The following is a 22,848-nucleotide window of genomic DNA, read 5'->3' on the forward strand; positions in this document are numbered from 1 at the left end:
ATAAAAAGCTCTCTCTCTTTTTCTTTCTAACGTGTTAATTTGCCTGTACCCCTCCTGTTTTCTACGCCACCAACTTGATATGGAGGACTGGTTGAAGAATCATGTAAAGATTAAAGATCAGTTGTTACACATAGCGTGATGCTTTAATAAGACTGCATAGGCTGCATAGCTAATTCCTAGCGGGAAGCTGATGGGTGTCAAAGAGCAGTAAATCATGAGTGCGTTTCATTGACTCGCCAGCTGTGCATGAGAGTTCAGTTTTGTTTGGTGCAAAGTTATCTTATCTGTATCGTGATGTTATAATATGCACATCAGTAGATAAATGTCATACATAGCTAATTAATTTCTCTAAAGGGCATGTATTGCACAGTATGTAAATGACAGGGAGACCATTTTGCATTTTGCTCAACAGTATATTTTAAATGAAACATCTTAAACTTTTTTCCGCATCAGATTTGATTTATTTTGATTTAAAATGTACAGAATAAACATTTAATTTTTAGTCTTGTTTTTTTAACACCAGCATGTTTTGTCAAAGAACAGAGTCACGTATCATGGGCTACATGTGGGAAAAAAAGGGTGAGTACCTACATGTGCCCAAGCATAGCAGCGCTTGGGAGGTCAGCAGCTTCCTTCTTTGTTTGCAAACTGAGTGTCATTGTGATCGAGATTAATAAGGAAGCATATTGCATATGACTGAAAAGAGAGAAAATCTCACAAACGAGGCCAAGGACTTCACAGTATGAATACTGTGTTTTCGCTAGCCAAATCATGGTCAAACATGGTCAATAAGAGCATAAATCTAAGCACCTGCCTACAGGATTTGACATCTATCGTAGCAGAAAGCGTAGTGTTTTAGAGAAATTAAGGTAAAATCTAGTCTAGATAGTTCTGAGTTATACTGATCTGGATCAAAGCAGCAAAACTACAGAATTCCTGATCATAGGTGAGAACAGTTTTGACATACTGTAATTTATGAAGAAAAAGTAATTATAATTAAGCTGCAAAACCCACCTCTAGAAATCAGGGAAAAAAAAAACAACAAACTTAAGATCTGTGTCTTTCCTCCTTCTTCCCACAGGAAAGGGGGGCATACTTGATATCAGTTCAGCACTTTAAAGCTAGCAGGGTGACTTTATTCATTCATTGCTCTTTTCCAGAATCCTCTCTCTTCAAAGTGAGTAATATTGCTTCTTCCCCTCCCTTGTTTTCTTTCTCTTTTTCCTACCCTTCTCTCTAACTGACTTTTCTGGCACTCTGGTACATGTGAATCCCATCCCAAAGCTCTCCAACCTGCAAGCTGTAGACAGCAAGGCAACTACTATCAAAGCAAACAGGTTCCCTCACTTCACACTGTGATATTGTTTTTTCTGACTACAAAGTTTCCAGTGGTTTGGGAGCTGGGAGCACGCATCCTGCACTTGGTGAATCATCTTCAAAGTCACGTCTGTTGTACCAAGAACCTTTTAAGCCTTTTCTTCAGAATATACATATTTTTAGAACTTCTTACCTAATGATCACAAAGTGATTGAACGCAGCAAATGTGTACAAATTCTCTGTCTTACAAAAGTACAATCTGGAGAAAGCGGGAAGGTTGGTTTTATATCCTTTGTATTTGGAGCCGAATTCTGGGCTGGAAAAGAGATTTTGGTGGGGAAAAGGATTATCTCCCAACTCCTCAGATCATGGGAAGTTACTCTTCCTCTTTCAAGCATGCAGTTTTGGACTTAATTATTCCTTATTTCAGCTTCCTCTTCACCTTTTGGCATTGACATAAAGTGGAAGGCTGAATTTACTACTGCTAGAGCTTATTACCATTACTGCTATTGCTCACAAAGGATAATAATGCAAATTATGTGATGAGACTCTCATGTGATATAAAACAGCATCAGTTTAGTGAAGTCAGTAAAGGTATGACAGTTTGCATCTGCAGCAGGGCTACTCCATTAGTCCATTTTATGGTTGCAAGTTAATGAGTTTCAGGATCATAAATATAACTGCACTGGTAATGTGAGCATCAGCGACAGCCATCCATATCTAAGTGTTGCAGACAGCATAGGAGAAGGAGAGACATTCGGCCTCGTTTAGGGCATTACCAGAAAGAAGCCTCCTTGTTATAGCTGAAAATTCTGCTGCCAGCTCTGAAATTTGGCAAACCTGTTTACAGGTGTTTGAGAGTTGTTCTCCGTGTGTATACAGAATATTTCAGTTTATATCAGAAATTTGAATAGCAGACGGTTTGGGCTGATAGCAAAGATAACTGAACGTTGCTGCAACATTACAGATCTCATTTTCACTAAGGACTGAAATTTTTGTCTGAAAGCAGAGACTTGAAATGTATTTTGACTGGGAAAATATTGATCAACCTTATTGATGGTAGGCCTGTATTTAGCTGAAGTCTTTGTCAGACATTTCTGTGACCTAGGCTCATTTTGAGAAATCCTAGACTTTGCTTGCATCTTATTGGGATTTTACATAGTTCTGAGCAGAACAGAATTATTTTTCCTCCTCCTCCCCAAGTAATGCAGTTTCCGTCCAGCCCCCAGGGAGCTAGGTGCCCAGGTTTCCCTTAAATTCCCTAACTCTTTCTGGGTTCTTTGAAAATTCTAACCTAAATTTAAAGTTCTTTCCAGGTGGAATTCTCTGAACAAATGAAATCAATGCCAGCATATCTTACACTTGCACACCTGCAGCTCATTTTCTCTTAGGGACTGCTCACCACAAATAGCACAGAGAATGTAATTACTTGTAACTTTTTCTATTATTTTTCTATTAAGAGATTCCTTAATGCAAAAATCCCACTTTTTTTTAATGAGGAATGAACAGAGAGATGTATAAGCATCAAGAGGGTTTTAATTAGAAATGCTACCTGTAAGTACATCTAAACAGTCAGCAGCAGTCATGGAACACTTCTAATTATAGTCATCATTTTGTTTTTCTCTCAGGTAACTTAGCTCATTAATTACTTTAAAAAATTCAAGTCTAACATTCAATACTACTGCACAATATAAAATTCAAATTAGGCTAATATCGCTACCAAAATATTATGAACTGATCTATATTAATGATATTCCATATACACAAATATCAGTGTCTATAAATAAATAGGAAGTCATGGTTCAGTTGTTTTATTTCTAAAATTTACTTGCAGATATCAAATTTGTATTTATCTTTTCCAGATACTTTTCCCAATTATCCTTTCTGGATTTCCATAGGTATTTGCTGAGTGCATGAAAACCTTTTTTCTGTACACATATGGCACTGTAAATATATAGAATTTGGATAACTTTGGACTGTTAAATTATCCAACACAGGAAATCTGGAAGATCTGAGAAATACAGTTGCCATAAAAAGGGCCAGTGAGATCTCTGGGGCACTATCTTTGAGCAGGCCATGGGCCTGAAGTAGTAGGAGCCATCTCAGTGTTTCTTTCTTGCCAATAGAACCCTGTAAGTGGGTGTCATTTACAGTGGGCAAGGGGAGCAACACGTTCTATGACCTTGGATAAGTCTCTGTGTTTTGCTGAGCATCAATAGCTTGCATCAGTTCTCTGCAGAAACAGGAGCCCTGGTGTCTGACATGACCAGAATCCTTTCTCTGCTGGCAGTGAGAAAGTCTCTGCTCTGGTTTAGTCAAGTTGGTTGATTTAGTCGATGGAAATTGCATGGTGTTCCATTTTTAATTTGTTCTATGCAAGGCAAAATGCTTTCATCTATGCTGGCTTTCGATGCTGCATTCATGATATCTGGTGCACTATGGTATTGATAATGCTGAAGTGCTGCTCCTGGCAATACATGGCAGAACAGCAATACCAGCCTTTGCTTTTCAAAAAATGGGATATGATGTTTGTCAAAGTCAGTCAGGAATAAAACTGGTGCTAAATTTAATCCAATTTTTGTGGTATGAAGGGGATGAACTGCACGTTTTACAAATGGTCCATGAAGCTTTCTGTGTTTTCACCTGTTTCATAATTACTTCTGATTATAGTTGCCATCTGCAGCAGGATACCTTTCACCAGTGCAGTAAGCACAGGACATGGTACAGGGTTCTTTTCTTTCCTTGAAAGAATGTCCTCACATGGACAGGATCTCATGGGGCTGAACTTGAATTCCAAAACTGTATTGGCTAAAGGAGGTCTGAGTTCAACTTGCTAAAAATACAACTCCTATATATTTGCTTTACTTTGCTCCTTTATGCCCCATTGACTTAAATGAGGTCACAACAGAAAATTGCTTTCTATGAGACCGTGATAAAAAAACACTGCTTTGAGAAAGACCCAGGCTGGTCACAAAGAAGTCCTGGAAAGTGGGACTGCACAAAGCTTCTCATCACTTTGCTCTCTCCTATCTCTGTTGGAGTCAGTGTGCTTATGGTGGAGCCTTACAACCCCTTTGCATCTGGTTGCTTTGGAGGGTTCTGATACCTCTTGGATATGTGCAGTGAGGCTTTACTTTCTTGTCTTGATGGTATCACAGCTAATCATTGTTGCAGATTTAACACGAAGAAGTGCAGAGATTTTAAGGAGCCAAACCTTTCTGTGGGTAACAATGCTCTATCTCTCTGCTTTGCTGCACTATATTCAGTCCAGTTTTCATGTAAATGTGTTATCTGGATGTCTGTTCAGTGAGCCCATTATCTGTACAGAAAGCATCTTTGCTTTGAAGCGAAATATTTTCAGAAAGCAGTGCTCCTTGTGGCACTTTACTCGAGTTCACTTGGTTCCATGGAGAAAACTAACCATGATAAGTCACTCTCCTTCAGCTGTCTGTATCTAAATATTTTTGTGCTATTTTTTCTTGAAGAAGAAAGGAATGCTGTGGAATATGTACAAATACTTCTCCCTGTGATCCAGAAGCCTTGTGTTGGGAAATGCTGAAAGTTTAGGAGCTTCAGAATAACCGAAGGTAGTTTAAGATCCACTGAAATATGTTATACCTCGGAAGATTTCAGATTACATTTTATTTGCAGCAATGATGTTGATAAATTTCTTCATCCATTCAGAAATTTTATGCCCAATAAGTAGCTGAGTTGCACCTGAAGAGGTAAAACGTTGCTCACTTTCTCTTGTTCTACTCAGGACTATGGATCACATAGCAGCAGTTAAAATACCAGCTGCTAAAGTTGGCATGGGATGCCGGCAAGAAGCAACTTCTCTGCACTTGACTGTCTGATGCGTTTGCACATCACTGCCTTCTACTGGAAGGCCTCAGAGCATCACATCTGTCTCAGAACTGCAGCCAAAAGCTAAAGGGTCTTTTTCAAGTGTTTAGATGTCTGTGATTTAGTAATTAGAACAGGGATCTAAACCTGGTTTTGCTGCCAACACAAAGTTCAACAGTTTAAAGTTCATCAACAGATGAAATATCTTTCCATGATAATGAGGTTTTTGTGATAAATTCTAGTGCATTGAGGTTTTTGCCTTAAAATATCTTTACTGACAACTCAAAATCTAAAAGGTTATGGGGTTTTATCATAAATATTAGTTTGGTTATGTGCTGTTGGGACTAAGCATGGGCACAGTTCATCCTATTTTCAGCAAGAATGTTTGCTGTCAGCAGACATTTAAACAGCATATGCTGTGTCCTGGTGATGGCCCACTCACTTTAATTGTGCATGAGTTGCTTGGACAAACTCTGTTCTCTCTGACCAATAGCAGGGAAATTTCCTGTTGCTATGCTGAAAATATCTCTTTTCTGGTTTAAAACCCAACCCAAATTATGTCTATAATTTTCTGGACTGCCTGTCAGGAACATTACTACCTGTATTCATTTGTAGACGTCATTTGCCATTTTGGGCTTGTGGCAGTAGGGTTGGAGTTGCCCAGTGCCTGTTTGCTGTGTCTGGGTGGGGTGGGCAGGTCGCTCCCCACTGCCTCCTCATACAGGGGTGCCTCTATGGTGAGCTTGAGGAAGGGGAGGATTGATCAGAATTTCCTCCTGGGGAGAGTTATTGCCTCTTCTTTCTCTACAGGGAGTGAGGACATATTTTAAGGATTTTATGATATATTTATGAATTATCTTGCTTTTTGGATTTCTGTAGATGGTCTGAGCACCCTTAGGGACTGCTATTACCAAATCACAACGTTCTGGAATTTCTATCTTGACTCCTTAAAATGCACTAATGTCCTGCTGGAGTATCAACTACTAACCTTCAGTTATTTCTGTGCTGGTAACCTCTCCCCTTCTTGTCACAGTTTCTCCACATGACACATATCCATTTCATTCAACCTGCCTACCTAGGACAAGCAGTGTGTCCACTTCATCATTTTTATTGCTCTCCTCAGTGGTGTCTCTAGTTTATCAGTGTACCTTTTGCAGAGGAGAGCCCTAAAATATATATACTATGTCAACCTTGAGCTGAGTTTGTGTAACTGGGAATTAATCACCTCCGTGGTGTTTCTCACTTCCTTCAGGTGCTGAATATCTTCTCTTGGATGCCAACGTTCCCAATTTCTATACAATTCACAGAGTAAATAGTTCTCAACTCATAAAATTGCATCTCCTGTGTTTAGAATAAATTAGATTGTTTTCTGTATGGAACAATCATGCCAGTCATTCATTTTCAGTCTTTCTGATAGTGTCCTATTGCCATACTCTCTAATTTTTTTCCTCTCCGTGCCACTGCTCGTTTTTACCTGTTTGTATAATTTTATTTCTATTATTTTTTTCCTGTGCCTGAAGAAAAATGGCTGAAAAGATACTGCTCTGGATTTGTGATCATTGTTTAAAATTTGTTTCATGTATGCTTACTATCTGTTCTCTGTTATAAGTGTGGTAATTTCCAGAGCCCTATCCAATTATTCTCTGTAGATAAATCCTAATTTGACTGGGACAACAGTGAGTAAGATACCACACCATGAATGTGGTTATTGCTTTCATCAGCTGTGTTATCTAACAAAGCAGACAGAAACATGTCAGACAAGCATGTGTACTAAGGACTCAAGAAGATAAGTAGAGCGTGATGACAAAGGCTACCCTAGCAAAAAGTCTTAAATTCCTCCTGTCAGAGATCAAGAAAATAGTCCTTGCCTGTGTGAGACCAGAGACAGAATCTGTGTGTTGCTTACCTGAATTATAGGTATTTATTGTAGTAACCCCTTTAGTGGTGTTTTGACCTTTCATAAGAGAGATGTCCTCTGTCTACCAAAGTTATAGGAACACTTCAATAGGAATCTTTTTTTATTCATTTATTTTCAATGACGCTTAAAGTTTTATACTCTATGGATACAAATACAGGAGCTATGCAAGTGCATATGCATAGTACAAAACACTCCTTCATGTATGTGAGATGAGCACAGTGAAGCTGAATGACTAAGTAGCTCTAGTGGCTACAGCTCTCATGTTCAGACAGTACACAGCTGGAAAATAAAATTCTGCATACAGCATTTCCAAAACTTGCATCCCTCCCCCACCTCAACCCCAAAAGTAGTTACATTGACCCAGAAAACAGCAAGGAGATGGAAGAGGGGTATAGCATCAGGTGATGAAAAATGTTTTTGATAAACATTTAGAGCTGTAGCTGCTTCAATGTTGCATCAAAAGATAATTTCATCTAAGGTATGGCAGTGATATGTAATGTCATAGTCCCATCATACTGCAATGAATCTGGTGATCTTTGCAACTGATTTTGACAACAAAATAACTGCCTGTCCTGAAAAACTGGGGTTCACTGAATTGACTGATTTATTTCTAGGAAGATTATGGCTTGACTTCTTTAATGCTTTCTAATTTCCAGTTTGTAGAAGAAATAATATTTTAAACTCTAATCCAGTCCATGTATATCCTCCTTTTAGGTTGGAGACATATCAGGCTATTCCACTTAATGTCATTAAGTAAGATGATTGGGAAACAAAGTAATTTGTCTCTTGTTATTTGACAATACATCTTGTATTTGTCTGTCTTTAAAAGCAGCTCTGAACCATAACTTTAACATGGGGATATGTTAGAATGTTACCAGGGAATGATTCATAGCATTAGGTATTGCTCGCCTGTTGCAAAGCATCTTCTCTGATACACTGTGTTTTTGGTGGGTTTTTTGTCACATTAATGAGAGTTCCAGAGGCAATGTATTGCACACAGGAGTTGTTATAGAACATTAAGTCCATCTCATAATTAAATGCTCTATCTATTTTCTTGTAAACAATAAGACCATAAAAGAGGTAATAGAAAAAAATTATGTCCTGAGTGTAATGGTTTATACAAAATATGGCCAAAAGATCACAGCATTGCAGCCTGCTAGAAGTGCCAAGTTCTCTGGCTTTGTCCTTAACCCCATAGAGTAAAGTTAGTATTGTCCATGGGCTTTTGAACACAACAGATCGTCTCTTCATGGGTTTTGAGCATTGCATGGCAAGGATTCCCCAGCTAATGAAAGAAAGAATGCATTTCTCTGGGTACAAAAGTACTTTAAAAAGAGAGGTTTGTAATCAATTTAAAAGCTAGTTCTGAATTAGTATTAGATTTTCCTTATGTTTAATTAAGTCTAATTAAACAATGCAGACATCTTCCTGTCACCTGTGGTGTGATTATGTTAAATATTTAATGTTTGTGAAGGATTAGACTGCACATCTAATCTATATCTAGCAATCTGTTCTCTCTCTGGAGTATTTTTTACTTAGTTCTGCTTTTGTATAATGAGTTGCATTTCAAAGGAAATTGTTAAATACTTTGGTGGAAAGGGGGACATGTCATGCTGTACTGTTTGGAGAGGAGAATATTGCTAACTAGGCATGCATCATGTAGGCTGTAGTGCACTGCCAACATGGTGTGGCAGCGTAGAATACTCTGCTTTTCTGCAGGGAGATGGAAATAAAATCAAACCTTTCAGTTTGTTTCAGGAGCTCCAGTTATACCCCTTTCTACAGCATAGCCAAATGATTAAGGACTTTGAAAATAAGAACACAGGGTTCACATTGAAAATATCCCTTGCAGCATGCACACATTTCAAGGTTGCACATTTCTTAGACTTGTTTTCCCAAGGGGCTGTCAACTGTGTAATAGAAAAATGTATTTGTACATCTCTCCCTTTCTGAGTCCCCCCTCCTCCTTTCTAATCTTTGCAGTGCTTCTGAAACACAAGAATTCATATCTGGTCACCTCTTTCAATGAACCCATTTAAAGGAGAGGCCAAGGGTGTCTGTCTGGGAGCAATTGCTTTAGAACATGGATGTTTGCATCTGGTCCTAATCATCATCATCTATATCAAAACCAGTGAAAAAAAATAATCAGATTTTAATCAAAACTCTGTAGTCTGCTGGAGAGGGGCCCCAGAGAAACTGTATTGCTGGGTGCGCCAGGCCCAGCACTGCTGCCAGGCAGAGGGAGGGATTGCCCCTCTGTGCTGATGGGGCCTCACCTCGAGCACTGGGTGCAGCAATATAAGAAGGGCCATAAACTTTTAGAGAATGTCCAAAGGACGGCTATGGAAGTGGTGAAGAGTCTAGAGGGTAAGGCATACAAGGAGCAGCTGAGGTCCCTTGGTTTGTTTGGCGCAGAGCAGGCTGAGGGGAGGACTTGTGGCGGCCTGCGGCTCCATGCAGGGAACAGAGGGATAGCACTGACAGGGCCTGAGGGAACAGCATGGAACTGCATCAGGGGAGGGCCAGGTGGGAGTGAGGGAAATGCCCCAGAGCATGATGGGAATCCTGCTCCATGCCCAGGGTGGTGCGCATGGCCCCAAGGTGCTGGAGCGTTTGGACACCACTTGCAGGTATTATATATATACCATGGGTTTGGATTCTGGGTGGTCTTGTGTGTATCCAGAAGTTGGACTCAACGATCCATGGGGGTCCATGCCATCTCAGGGTAGTCTATGATTCTGTGATAAGTATATTCTTACTCGTGTTGTAAAAAGCATATAAAAATACTTCACTGATGGTTATTTGCATTAGCCATTAAGGACAAAAGACAAATTCACATAATTATTTTTCAATTGGTTGGGTCTGTGTCTGTGTAATCATTTTTTCACAGTGTATGAAACCCTTTCTCAGTAGACCATAACAGTAATAGCTATTTCTTATTTATAACTCAAGGAGAAGATCCAGCATCTGGATTTTATTATGCAGAGTGAACTTTTCAAAATTAAATTAGCTTACATGGTGGCCCATAGTAAACTAATTAGCTGTTAGACTGGTGGCAGAGATAGTGTCAGCTCTTTTAGACTTCCTAACAAACATTCTTAAATATTGCAGGTAAAGTTTTTCAATTGCATTTTGTTTAAGCAGACACCCATACAAAGGAATGCATCCTCTTTAGTCAAAATGAGAAGTTAATGTCGTAAGAAGCAGCTAAGACGACAGAAAATAACCCCCCAAAACATGCTGATCAAAAGCAAAGCTCAGTCAGATGGGTAAGAGCTTTTCTGTACTACAGTTTAAGTAGCTTGAACATTGGTAGCTTTATGATCTCTTGATAAGCCCACATGCTTTGATCTACAAAAACTGTAGAACGTTCAAGAGGGCTTTATTAAATGAAGCTCAGCAGGGTAACCTGAGTCAAACAATGATACTCAAATGAACACATTCACTGATACGGTGCTGGGGAGGTAGAGGAGGGAGGCTATGACTTGAACAATGTCTTCCTGGCACCTGTTGAGAGGCAAGGTCATGTATATTCAGCAGCTTAACTGGCTTTTCAGAAGTAACTTTGCACTTATGTAAAATTAATAGGGTATTCATTATGAAATCCATGCAGCATCTTATTAAAAGTGCTCTGTCATTGAAAGTAGAAGGTGGAGGCTTTTTAAGCTGGGGTTTTGTTGCCCTCTAGTGAATGAGGTCAGCATTATGCATGTGAAATTATTTTGATCACTGCATAATTAATGTATACTGAATTGGTACAAAAATGCAGCCAAATTGCATCCTGCTCCCACTTGAATTACTTAACCTAGAGATACTGTTCCTTACAATGTGTTTCTTCCTTGCCTGAGTTTTTCTTTTCTTTTTTTTTTTTCCTGCAACGAGAATGCATGATTGTATGGGTATCATGATAAGGCAAGGTAGCCAGAGACAAGGAATAAATCAACTAAATGGATCTGCCCTACAGTCGCTTTAATACATTGGTATATACTTAATATGTCTCCTGAAAAGAATGTCTAATTATACTGTCATGGCACAAAATGCATTTTCAATAGTGATAAATTATGCCATCATTTACTTCCTGAGAACATGCTGAGATTTATGAAAGATTACTACAAAATTATCATGCTGGGATAAAAAAAAAAAAAAGCGAAATGCAGTTATCACTGGCATCGAGAAAGAAAGGCTTGGGTTTTTTTTCTTTCAATAGTGAAAAGATGAGTAGAATTCCTAAATTGTTATGCAGTATGAAAATATGCTACTATAGGATAAAATTCAGCGTTACACTGAGCTCTTATTCTGACTTTTGTACCTCCTGCAGTATACCTGCTGGGGTCAGATGAGAAGGTTGTCCCTGTCCTGGCTATAGTTGGAAGCCTCAGGGCCTAATTCTTCATTGATTAGAACTTGGTGTTTTTGCTTATCTGGTATCAAATAAGTGTGAAGTAATATCAAGCTATAGAGGAGCACATTGGAAAATATGAACTTACTCCTACTGATCTTTACTCAAAACAACTGCCAACTCAATGTAAACTGCTCTAGAGTGTGCACATGGTGGTTTTAGACATGCATGTATTTGCAAAGCGTGAGTTTAACTCTCCATTCTAAGCTTTTGCCAGATTTTATCTTCTTTTTTCTCATTTCTTTTTTAAAGACATCTACAGAATTTGTATCACTTTATGGCAACCTACACTGCCATTGCCATAATCTGCATTTAACATTACAAGCAGTAGGTGGAATCAGTCCAGCTGGAGGCTCGCTAGAGGAGACATCAGGAATTTCATCAACTCCATCAGATTCTTCAATCTCAGAAAGGTAAGCAGCTCTGTCGCAAGGGACTGCAGTGTGCATCTGAGTATCAGTGTGCAGTCCCTTGTGCATTTTTCTATATCACATTCAATCCAAAAACAAGAAAATCCCTGCATACATCCTTATAATGATTCCTTTTTTAAACTGATGCTTCTTTCACTCAGGAGTATCTCTTATGGGCTTAATTCAGAGCCTGTTCTTTTCATAGTATTTTCTATTTTATTCATTTATTTATTGAAGCAGAAGAGAAATAATTTCCTGGTAAAGGCACCATAGTCCTGTACATGTGTTTAGAAAATACACTGCCAAAACAATAACTATTAAGAATGAAGATAGCCCACAAGGATGTGGGACTGGGTAACCCAGTGAGGTCAATTAGAGGTTTGGGTGAGGTTCACAGAAGGACAGCCAAGTCCTTTATTGACCACTCTGGGAGAAAAACAGAACTTAGAAGCTGGGAGATAAATAAAATGTTACGGTGTTTGCTGAACTCCATGAAAAACGGAGAGTGGGTAAAGATCAATATTCTCCAAATAGAAAAGGACAAAGTTAAGGGGAAAAGTATTGCTTTCTGAGGCACTGAGTTGTATACAAAACAGAGGCACTCATTCTGAATTCTCCATACAGACCTAGCTCTGCTATTGGCCTAGTGAAAGCAGTGTGGATTCCCCCACTTACTCCCAGTTTCCTATGCAAAAAAAAGATGGTGATCTGACCCGTAAACTTTTATGATAATTTTACCTGAATACATAATTTGGGATTCTGTCATGACATCTATAAAAATAGTCCAAACCGATTATTTGAAAGTGTATGAAGAGTTGCTAGTTCTAAAGTAACTTTTTTATTATTAGTAATCAGTGCTTAGATTACTCTCAAGAGATTGAATGGTGGAGGGGTTGGCTGGAGGAAATTTGAATCACGTTAGAATTAGAAATCACAATTCTTATTTGCAGTACATCAGATACACTCAGAACTCACCCAGCAGGCTCGCCACTTTAAAACGAGCTTACCAACAAGACGCCACCAAGTATAATAATAACATGATGGCATCTTTGGGTAACCCAATTTAAAAAAAAGTCTTTGCAGATATTTTTTTATAGAATTTAAATGCAAATATAACTCCTAAGCGTATGAGATGCTGGTTACATGCTCCCTGGCTAATGCAAAAAGGAAGGCAACCTGACTTTGGGTAAAGTGTTCCCTTCACTGTCTGCTGCTGTATGAGAGATTTCCAGCTGATCCCCCATGGTCCCATTCCGTTTTTCCATCTATTGGCTGTTTTTATTTCCTCTGCTATTTACTGTAACAGCATTTTCAGTACTGTCACATGATAATAGCATTCACAGTAATATATGGTATACAGCTCATAGCCAATAATGTCGCTACTTCCGTTTGTTTTGAAGCTTGTATGATCTAAAACTAGGAATGTGAAATAAAAACGTATGTGTTATTGACTGAGATACTAGAACATGAGAGCAGCTTCTGCTCTTTGCTGTGTTAATGTGAGTGTGAGGTGACAGTATTGACTTCGGGGCAATTCAATGACATTTTGTTAAGCATAACTGACTTCAGGAGCATTTTATTGGCTTTGCTTGATGAATGCAGCATATTCTCGTAACCTGTAGCACCTATCACTGAAGTGCCTTTCGAAATTTTAGCTCTCTTGCAGCCCCTACAAGACAATTGCTTGTAAACAAGGGTGACTGGCAGTTGTTTCTATTAGTGTAAGTTATCAAATGGACACCAGCCCCAAATTTGTCCCTAAAAATTTCTTTTATTTTTTTTTCTTTCACAACATTTTGGTATATTTTTTAAAGAAATTCATATCTGTGTTCTTCATGCTTTATAGTTGCTCCCTATCAATTTTTTCTCATATGTTGAAATATTGCTGGCTTCCTGTCTGACTCTACATCCTATGTGAAAAATACTATAGATAGAAAGGATGCTCTTGAAATGTGCCGTTTGAAAAATTTAACATGTTGTTTGTGCTTAAAGTAAAATATACACATATATATTATTGCAAACATTAGAGTGAAGGTTGAGAAGGTTTTCTGAATAGATGGCAACTACTTCATTGGAATTATGTTGTTGTTGACAAGATGGCAGGAAAAGCAAACCTAGAGGGGTTTTTTTAATTTCCTTTCTCTACCTGCAGTTTCAATACAGAGGTGATAATTGCTGTTTATATTCACAGCTGGCACTGGATGGTAAGCTTTCTTTTAGTTGGACATGTAATCCACTGATGCATTTGCTCCATTTCTACAGTTTCATGATATGATTTGAGCTGATTTTTGTATCTTTAAAATGAAAGTTACATTTTGTCCCAGGATGCAAATTAAATATTTTTGTAATTGAAACCCATTGATAAAATTTTCTCTGGATGTAAAAATGTATTTTGAGAGCTAGCTATTTGCCCACTGCCTTCAGTAATGAAAGAACAAGTGAATCAAATTTCAGAATTCAAGATCAGCGAGGATAGAAGTGATCGGATCAGCCTCTCACTGAAGCTCTCAATTTGGAAAAATCTTTGTGTCAGGAGGTAATAAACATCTATGACAGAAAGAAATAGATGTCATCTTCACACTGCATTTGGTTGGATTTTTTAAACATTTCTAGACAATCATAGCTGTAAAAGGCATGGGAATCCTGAATGCTTCCATTCTCAGTAATTTTTGCTTTCAGTTTATTTAAAAACAACTTTTCAGTTTCTTTATGTTCATTGAAACATATTTATTTATTAAATTGAATAGAATTTATGCAGAATAAATACTAGCTGTAGTGCAAAAGGACCTATTGAGATCAAAGTCTGCAAGAAAAGAAAAGGAAAATGGTTGTGTTAATAAGATCTGGCTTCATTTACAACACATCTGCGACATGAATCACTAGATAAACTGCTTTTTGCTACTACTGAATGGACTTAATGCAGGACATCACAAACCACAGAGATATAATTCATGCATTTTTTGTTTGTTCGCAAATGGCTTTCAATACAATGAGTAATTAAGGAAGTCATAGCTGAATGTGTTGTTTCCAACACCCACATAGCACTTATTTTCAACCCTAGCTGAAAAATGTCATCTCATCGTTACTGAACTTCTGTGTCATGGTTGCTGTAGAGCTTTCACAGTCTGCTGCATAAAGTCTGGGTGACCTACAAATTGTTCTCTATTTCTTGTTGGTGGGAACAATGGGGTGAGAGCTTGGAGTTGCTTAATTCTTTCAGATACTGTAATTCTGATTAATGTTGTGTATTCTCACCGTAGATCTATATAGCCTACTTTGATTTTGTCATTAAAAAAAATGTAATAGAATACAGACAATATTTGGGTTTCCACACACACACTGCTACGAGCTCTTTCTTTGGGAGGCAGTGGAAAAGATTGCCATTGTTGGAAAGAATAATGTTCAAGGAGGGGTTTTACTGTGTTAGTTTGTACTGCCTTTCTGCAGTATTTATAAGTCCTATTCTGCTATTTGTTCTTCCTTCTTACTGATGACTCTGAGGGTATTTTGTACCTTGTGCCCATTTTTTTAATTAAAATTCTGGGAGTAAATGTTACTCCTAGCTATTTTGGAGTAAATCCAGAATTAACGCCATCATGTCGCTTCCTTCATTTTTGTAATGTTTTATATCAACGCTTTGAGCCAGAGTCCCTGCATAACGTGGAATTTAAATTCTAAACAACAAAAAAATATTTCAGTGAAATGTTTTTCCTTTTCTTCCCATTAATCAAAATAACACGTTTCACAGAAAAACAAGCTCTGATCATTCTGTTTGTGAAAAACTGAAAATGGATTACACTGTTCTAAAATGTAAATCCTCAAAACCTGAATGACACATTTCAACCACCCGCAAATCAGATACTCTTTCCCAGTAAACTTCTTTTCCAGTTTTGTTTTGCTTCATTACAAAAAACTAAAGCCTGTCAAAAGCTCAGAATGACACCTACAACAGAAAATCAGACTGCTGCCCACCCCTATTAGCTTCTATAATAGTCTTTAACTATGAGGAGGAAAAATGAAGCATTAGGTATAAAACTGTTTCAATGACAAGATGCATCTGAATTTCTGTTTTCTAATGAATAAGAAGAGTATCTTTTCTTTTTCGCCTTTGCTGCTTTCCAGTTTTCTGACAGTCGTTTCTTTGTTTTCTTCAGCCCCAACAAAAATAAAAATATAAAGTCTCTTGATTTAAAAACGGCAAATACTTTTCTGCGTACATGTGATTGTGCACGCACATGCTATGTACATGTTTTGTGTGGTACCAATTAAAAACATTACATATCGAGGCTTATGTTTTCATCTGGCCATACCTTGATGTGTATTTATAATAAGAAGGTGTGTGAGTTTTTCACGAGAGCTTTTTACTCCCTCAGAGAAGTAACAGGCTGGTGTGTGTCATACTTGACAGATAAGGGAGGAATTCACTCAAATAGGATCATCAGAACCAACATTCTTTGTCAGAACAGGCTTCATAAATAACATGCATCAGCTTTAACTCTGACAGTGTAAGTATATTCTCCAGTACTGATTTCCACTTGTTTCATCCAGATTGTCTAATAATAATGAATAAATCATAGTCCTATATACATGTATGTATGCATATATATGTGTGTGTATTCACATTTATACATAATTCATGCCTTAAACAACCATTTCGTGGTGGCACAGAGGTCATATGTCAAAGTAGTAGTGAGCTCCACAGACTCTGGTCTTTACTTGACCTATATGACTAATCAAGATTCAGAATCCTACAGATCATTTCACTTAGCAAGAAAAACAGATTAATGTGGGCTATATTAATACAGTCCTGTTTGTTTTTCATAAAGAACATTCAGTGTTCATGATAGCCACTGAAAAGTTCTTTTGCTTATCACTCCTGTCTGTTTCCAGTCATTAATTGGCCCCAAATTGCTCATTAGGCTTTTCTTAACCTGCCAGTTCTTCTAAGCTATATGCAGTGCTTTCTCTTGCCTTGTCTCCTTGGTTCTCCTGTCACATAAATCTTCAAAAACAAGAGTCATTGCCTTTCCTTCCACGCGTCTTTGTTTAAAACAGTGGCACGAGCCAGGGTTTGGATTTTCTTTCAAATTTCTGATTGTATATGGAGTCATAAATTGTTGACATATTTCCCGTTATTTATAAAATACATTTGAACAACATGAACAAAGCAGGAGACAGGTTTTGCCTGGAGCTCCTCATATTGGGCAGCTTTTATACCACCTTGCTTCAGTGATATTTAACCTCCATGTGCTGTAGTACACAAAATTGAGAACTTCAGTGCAGCATTCGGCCTCTGTGGTTACATCCTCATATGGCCTTCAGCCTTCCTTCTCTGCTCCATCTTCCTTCTCTCCACAGGATAAGAGAAAACCATTGTTTTGTAAATCACTGTGCAAATTCCTGTTGTTAATTTGCAAGCTATAATTTACACAGCATTGCAGCACTTCAGTACTGAAGCACCTGAAAGAAAAGAAAAATGAAGAAAAAAATATGCAACATTGTCTGGAAATTAGCTGACAGAACTGTGGTGGGCAAGGTACAGATTTCTATATCATTCACTGATAAAGAAGAGAATTTGATTTCATTAATGAACAATTAGTCCCAGACCAAGTACCCTCCACATGAGAATAGATGACAAATGAATTTTTCTACTTTCTTATTTCTTCGTTATATTTGAAAAGCAAGAGATGACCATTTGAACAGTTCTAGTCTACCTTGATCTCCCCAAAATATGGGCCAGTTCATGACACTTAGAACATGCTGAGACTAATGCAACTTTAGTGTACTCTAGGACATTTGTACCCATCAGATTAAACCTGATTCTTGTCAGATATTGTGCATTCTCAGTGGCTGAGGGCTACTATGGGAGATTATTCACTTAAATGCATTCAAGTGCATTGGAAGGGAAGATAGAGGAGATACATTTATCAAAGATGGACTTTATATTTCTGCTTAGGCAGCAAAATAAGGGCTTGAATTTTCAAGGAGTTTGAATACCTGCTAAATTTTTTTCAGCTGCACCAAATTTGGATAAGCACATCTTTTCAGAAACATGGCCCTTTTGCAGGTGTCTGTCTGAAAGATGATTTCTTTCAAAGCAGTTTTTGTTTTCATCCAGTCAAAGATGATAGGAATTTCGTCTGAATCCTGGAATGCTGAGCTTTTTCTATCCATGCCCACAGATGTGCACCGGATTGCTGCAGTGCCTGCATACCCTGCAGGCACAGCATGGATACCCCTCACCTGGTAGGTTCACCCACACTGAGCTACATACAGACAACCCCAAAGCCACTGTAGTTGCATTCACCTGACTTAAATTTAGGCTGTCCAGCTGACAGAGGTTTGCAAAATGATACATTGAAAGTTGTGCAGATAGAAATAAAGACTGATCTCTTTCAAATGATTCCTAACCTCACCTTTTTTCCTAAAAACATTCTGTGTTATTATTAACTGATATTAATGCCACCATCTGGTCTTCCTTAATGACATGTGCCATTAATCAGGGCTGTTAAGTTTAGCTACATGCCCATATCTTTGTTGACCCTGGCTGGCAATAAATATCATCGCTGTATATTGCCATAGGAAGCTGTGTAAATCATTCTACCAGTCAGTCAGCTGTGAGAGCTGTTTGCTCTGAAATCCAGCACTCAATGTGGATTTCAAAAGGCAAGTGCAAGTTAAAGCAGAGTAAACAGAAAAAAATCTACACCAAGAGAGCAGTGATTCAATAGGGAGCTGCTCCGTGAAGAGAGGGACCTACTGCTAGATCCAGAGTTTGTTAAGGTCAGTTGGTGTTTTCCATATAACTCTGAGACCTTTAGATCACATTCCTAGAAATCTGTTGGCTTTGGGCAATTGCATTTTCTCCCTCAAACACAGGACTGGAAGGAAGCTGTGGTCAAATCCACCAGCAGTTCAAAGTGATTTCATTACTGCCACATCTAGTCTCATTGGAGTCAAGAATATTATTAAATCAAATTATCTAACTGCTTAGCAAGTTGTGTATTTAAATAAAACTAATATTAGATTGAAGATATGGAAGGGCTTCATTTGAGATTTGAATGTGCAGTGTGAGCAACTCCCCTTTCACTTTTTGTCCAAGAATGTCCAAATCGAGAGTTGGTGGGAAGTGCCAAGCGTGCAGTGCATCCATCCCAGAGTATGCGAGCCTCAAAAAACTGCGGTTAACTTGGATAAGCTGCCCAGAATTCACCAGTAGGATTTCAGACATGGGACTAGGTTTGTGATTGGGTTTATTTGTTTGATTGGTTTTTTTTTGCTTGGAGGGAGGAAAAGTAGACTTAATTTATGGTCATAAACTTAGCTAGTTTAGAATTTTTTGGCAAATCCAATACATGGATTGCAAAGTTTCTGAAACATTGAACTATTTGAGGATGGAACATCTACAGTAACAAATAAGAAGCAAATAATGACAGATTGACTAGGGAGTTAAGTAAATTCACAACAAAGCCTGCTGCAGGTTTTCAGAACTGTGGAAGATCACCTGACAAGTCACATTAATAGCAGCTGTTACTGTTTGATTACAATAATGCTTTGAATACAAAGGGGCTATTACTTTGCATTGCTGTCTCCTCAGGAAGCAACGTTTTGGTCATCATATCTTCACATGTGAAAGTTGCCGAGCAACTTCATTCCCATATTAATTTACAGTGTCCCCTTTCCATGGGGAGATGATTTTATTTTGACAGAGTGCAGTAACGCTCAAGAACTCCTAATATCTAATGTATAGAAAAGGTCGTGAATTTGTATTCACGGTGTATATGCCAGAGGTGAATGGCACTTCTCTTATGCTACGCTGCTATGGAAAACAGTAAATCATAAGATGTTACTTCTCACCTTGCTGAAGCTGTAATATGGATATGACATTTCTTTTTATTGAATGATCCAATTAGTGGTGAGGAAGGCCAGGTCACACAGAAATGGGCTTCCCAAAAGCTAGAATTACTCCTCCAGGGTACTTGAGGTACCTTTTGAGACATGGAGATCAGTTTTTTGCAGTGAAAATCAGTGAATACTTGGCTGTCCATCACTGGCTCTTTGCGTTGTCATAATGAAGCTTCCTCTTGACATCTGATTATAAACAAGTGATTGCATTGCCACTTCTGTTATTAAAAGTTCGTGTACTGCTCTTATTGCAGGTCAAGCCCACAGTGCAGAACTGATTAGGTAGTTGGGGAAATCCCATGAAATCATACTTGGGAGTTGAGGGTGTATATTTTTTCCTTTCCTATGCTTTTCTCTGTTACCTTATCTTGCTGTAAGAGAAGACATGCTAATCTTAAGCCACAGCTACTTTCAACAAAGCTGGCCAGCACAATTTAGTCACTGTGAAAGGGAATATTCCAGTACAATGTGACTTGACCTCTTTGCCTGCCAGTGTAGAAAAGAGCAGACTTTGTTCTTAGTTGCTTCTAAATGAAACTGCTTTGCTCCTGGGGAACTTAGCACTCCATGAAGTCCTGAGAACTGGTAAATAGCAAAGCTGTATGTATTACATCTGGAGAAACGGGTGGGCTTAAGTGTAAAGGCCAATTAAGTGTACAGAAGAGAGAGGGACAAAGTGTGAAGGAAAAAATATTAGGGACAAATATGCTTGTGTTAGCAGAAGAAACTGGCACACTTGAAAAAGAAGCAATGGACTGGGATTTTTTTATTCAGAGGTGAGTTCTTGGATAGGGCTGACCATCTCTCCAGCCAATGACTTTCATTTTTACTTCTGCTGCTTAATTTGATAAGTAAATCATAGATCAGAAGATGAGCTGGAACAGGAAACACAATGATTTATATTCTTTCATTCCTTTATTTTTACTGATTGCCTTTTTTTCTGTCTTTGTCATCTTCCCTCCTTTCTTCCCCATCTGCCTGCTATTTTTCCACATGTATTTTGGATGTTTAGTATTAGAAAAGCAGCTAGGAGATCTAGGAGACCTTGGACCTATTGGGTTCCTTTTCTATGAATGCTGCTGGCAGAGTAATCACCCTTTGCACCTTACTTTCACTACCTGTAAAAGGAGGCTTTGAATATTTGACTCATGATTATAATACATTAGACTCTTCTACTGGAAAAGTGGTGCTGCTCTTCTTTCGTTTATCATTCACTTGACCAATCTGCCCTAAAGTTGAGGACAGGTGAGGAAGCACTTTAATTATGGTAGATCAGACATTTAACATTAGCCTTAAGATAGTTATGGGGCTTTGCTGAGAATATTTAAGATTGGTAAAATCAAATTAGTATACATGAACTAATTACTGGTTAGTACACATCCATCTTACCAACACTTTGGTTAAGTAGAAAAAAAAAGTTGAAGTGTACTCTAGCTGGGTCAGATTGCATTCATTTATTTTAATTTATTTCAAAAACTTGGACTTTTTACTTCATTTTTGTCTTACTTTGCAGCATATTCACCTTGCATTTAGAAACTGTAGACCTTTAATAAACTGTTCAATCCCCCTCACCTCTTTTGCAGCAATCAGCCTTGTACAACATTCAAACTACTGTAGCAACCTGAAGATAAAATGCCTTACAAAGGCTTGGAAAGCTCAGGTTCAAGCTCTGATTTTTATATTACCATCTTTATTTCCTGAAACAAATGGGAACAAAAGAGAACTACTGCCACAGGCAATCTGTGTCACCAGTTGCAGTGCGCATCTTCACAGACAGTTTATAAACAAATTATTCAAATTTTTTTTTCTATATACTTGGAGGGTTTTCTATCATGCACTTGGATCCATGCTTCATAGTATATGAAAAAAAATGACAGAACCTAATGATAATATATTTACCTTCAGCAAATGATTTAAATGAATTTAGTTGTAGACATAGAATAACAAAGAGATATGAAGAATACTAACCAGCGAGTAGAATGATTGGTCTCTGGGAAAGAGATTCAGGTTTTGTCTTTTATATTTGGTGCAAGTATATATCATTCAGCAGTGAAATGTATAGTAGTTACAACATAAGTTGATTGGATAGTTAATAACTTTGACACTCAGAAGTTAACAAAAGAGAATAGATTGCATTTCTAATAGCAGTTAAGAGGAATAATTGTTGTATCTAACGATTAATTGAACAATGTGCCAAGCAATATCAACATCAAAAGGAAGGTAAATGGCAAACAAGTAAATGAAACAATGAGAGCTTTTAAGGTTGTAATACTTTATTTGGAAATAAATGAGCTTGGCATTATGTAAGGACTTGTCTACAAAGAGAAATTCATCAATGTAAATATATTGGTATAATTATACCTTTCAAAGCAACATAAAGTGCAAAAAGAGAAGGCACTGATTGCAGAGTAGGATTCTCCATATGGGGAGTTATGCAGCTCTAGCTCCTGCAGCACAATTATGCTGCTGTGGTTACAATGGTTAATTGGCACGTGAAGACAAGCCCTAAACCCATTTGGTCTGTCTGCCATCTACCTGCCCCCATACTCTCTGCACTGAGCTGTGGCCTTTTGGAGCGTGTTTGAGCAGGGTTGAGCGGTGTTCCCAGCTCACCTCTGCCTGGCAAAACTAGGCTGGAGTAGGATTGATGCAAAATCCATGATGAACCATATTGTTGTTCGTGCTCTAACGCATCAGGTGGTAAAGTGGCAGGCTGATGCAGTAAATGTCACTTAAATGTATTCATTTTTTTCAATACACAAAACAACCCCCCTGTTGCCGTATTTTGTTGTGACATATTTTTCAATTGTAGTAATATAATTTTTTAACATTCTCTAACCTGCTTGCTAGGAAAGAAAATAAGATTCTGTTTTTCTCTACGCCATAATTAAGTTGATAAATAATGTCTTGATGGCATTTGAATAAAAAGTTTAACAGTGAGCTCAAAAAGTTGATAATTTTCATGACTCAAGTTTTGATAAGCTGAACTTGAAACCCAATTAGCTGGGGAGCAATGAGGTAAAAGGAAAGATCTAGCAGTTCTTCCATGAGCACCT

The sequence above is a fragment of the Numida meleagris genome, chromosome 19, assembly GCF_002078875.1.
Source record: "Numida meleagris isolate 19003 breed g44 Domestic line chromosome 19, NumMel1.0, whole genome shotgun sequence".
In the NCBI taxonomy this organism is placed as follows: Eukaryota; Metazoa; Chordata; class Aves; order Galliformes; family Numididae; genus Numida; species Numida meleagris.